Raw genomic sequence first — 2,443 nt, 5'->3', positions numbered from 1 at the left:
ATTTGTTAGAATACAATTTTTTGTAATAATCTGATATGATTCTTTTAATTTCAGTTGGGTCTGTTGTGATGTGGCCCATCTCGTCTCTTATTCGGGTTATTTGTTTCCTTTCCTGTATTTCTTTAGTCAGTCTGGCCAATGGTTTATCAATTTTGTTAATTTTTTCCAAGAACCAGCTTTTGGCTTTGTTAATTCTTTCAATTGTTTTTCTGTTCTCTAATTCATTTAGTTCAGCTCTAATTTTTATTATTTGTTTTCTTCTGGTGCCTGATGGATTCTTTTGTTGCTTGCTTTCTATTTGTTCAAGTTGTAGGGACAGTTCTCTGATTTTGGCTCTTTCTTCTTTTTGTATGTGTGCATTTATTGATATAAATTGGCCTCTGAGAACTGCTTTTGCTGTGTCCCAGAGGCTTTGATAGGAAGTGTTTTCATTCTCATTGCATTCTATGAATTTCTTTATTCCCTTCTTAATGTCTTCTATAACCCAGTCTTTTTTCATCAGGGTATTGTTCATTTTCCAAGTATTTGGTTTCTTTTCCGTGATTTTTCTGTTATTGATTTCCACTTTTATGGCCTTATGGTCTGAGAAGATGGTTTGTAATATTTCAATGTTTTGGATTCTGCAAAGGTTTGTTTTATGACCTAATATGTGATCTCTTCTAGAGAATGTTCCATGTGCACTAGGAAAAAAAGTATACTTTGCAGCTCTTGGGTGGAGTGTTCTGTGTAGGTCTATGACGTCAAGTTGGTTGATTGTAGCCATTAGGTCTTCCGTGTCTCTATTGAGCTTCTTACTGGATGTCCTGTCCTTCTCCGAAAGTGGTGTGTTGAAGTCTCCTACTATAATTGTGGAGGTGTCTATCTCACTTTTCAGTTCTGTTAAAGTTTGTTTTGTGTATCTTACAGCCCTGTCATTGGGTGCATAAATATTTAATATGGTTGTATCTTCCAGTTAAATTGTCCCTTTAATCATTACGTAGTGTCCTTCTTTATCCTTTGTGGTGGATATAAGTCTAAAGTCTATTTTTTCAGAAATTAATATTGCTACTCCTCTTCTTTTTTGCTTATTGTTTGCTTGACATATTTTTTTTCCATCCTTTGAGTTTTAGTTTGTTTGTGTCTCTAAGTCTAAGGTGTGTCTCTTATAGGCAGCATATAGACGGATCGTGTTCCTTTACCCAGTCTGAGACTCTCTGTCTCTTTATTGGTGCATTTAGTCCATTTACATTCAGCGTAATTATAGATAAGTATGAGTTTAGTGCTGTCATTTTGATGCCTTTTTGTGTGTGTTGTTGACAATTTCATTTTTCCACTTACTTTTTTGTGCTGAGACGTTTTTCTCTGTAAATTGTGTGTTCCTCATTTTCATCGTATTTGCCTTTATGTTTGCTGAGTCGTTATGTTTTTCTTGGTGTTTATTTTGAGTTGTGGAGTTGTTATACCTCTTTGTGGTTACCTTAATATTTACCCCTATTTTTCTAAGTAAAAACCTAACTTGTATTGTCCTATTTCGCCTTGTTTCCCTCGCCATATGGCATTTCTATGCCAAAAAATATGGAATGCTTCACAAATTTGCATGTCATCCTTGTGCAGGGGCCGTGCTAATCTTCTCTGTATCGTTCCAATTTTAGTGTATGTGCTGCCGAAGCGAGCACTAGATCTGTGTTTAATGGTCAGAGTTCGTAGATTGTCATGTATGTGATCAATTCACTTGTTTTTGCGAGTCTTTGTTGCTAGGGGGATCCGCGGTAGCTTCTACCTAGTCAGTCATCTTGGCCCTGCCTCCATGATGTAGTTTTTAAGAGGCATGTTGACTTTCTGTATTTAACAACACTAGGCGAATTTATGACTCACTCAAATGATCTCTCTATGACACAATATGTTTAGCAGAGATTGGTGCCGATGCAGTTTTCTTAGTGTGTGTGTGAAATCACTGTCTGTAACAGAGCTATACGATGCTCAGAGCCCTGGTGGTGCAGTGGTTAAGAGCTCGGCTGCTAACCAGAAGGTCAGCAGTTCAAATTCACCAGCCACTACTTGAAACCCTATGAGGCAGTTCTACTCTGTCCTGTGGGATCGCTCTAAGTCAGAATCGACTTGACAGCAACGGGCTTGGTGTTTTAGTTTACATAATGGCTCACTCTTGAGATAACTCTCTGAAGCATCATGTTTCTACATTGTTATGGTGTAGTTCACTTAGGAACATATTTTGATACGCTGTATTTAACAGAGCTGTGTGTGTGTGTGAACAACTTTTTCTGGTGTTATCATTGTTTTATACTGTCCTTAGCAACGTGTGGGGAACATAGTTTGTTTAGTGACATATGATAAAATGCTGCGTTTTACAAAGCTGTGAATAAATGACTCTATGTAGTGATGTTTCTGCATATCACTCTGTTGTGGAGTGTGTGGTTCTTGTGTGTTTGTTTAGTGACAACTTTGT

General features: G+C 37.2%; 1 non-coding gene across 1 annotated transcript; it reads right to left on the bottom strand.

The window, feature by feature from the left end:
* Nucleotides 1-1,548: 1,548 nt before the first annotated feature.
* Nucleotides 1,549-1,655, bottom strand: LOC111749924 (U6 spliceosomal RNA). The gene has a single exon (XR_002785095.1). It is a non-coding gene; the product is annotated as a U6 spliceosomal RNA (small nuclear RNA).
* Between the last annotated feature and the right edge of the window lie 788 nt (nucleotides 1,656-2,443).

Source organism: Loxodonta africana, chromosome 21 (genome assembly GCF_030014295.1).
Source record: "Loxodonta africana isolate mLoxAfr1 chromosome 21, mLoxAfr1.hap2, whole genome shotgun sequence".
NCBI classification, from domain to species: domain Eukaryota; kingdom Metazoa; phylum Chordata; class Mammalia; order Proboscidea; family Elephantidae; genus Loxodonta; species Loxodonta africana.
Note: the sequence above shows the minus strand (reverse complement) of the source record. Positions and strands in the feature narration are given on the sequence as shown.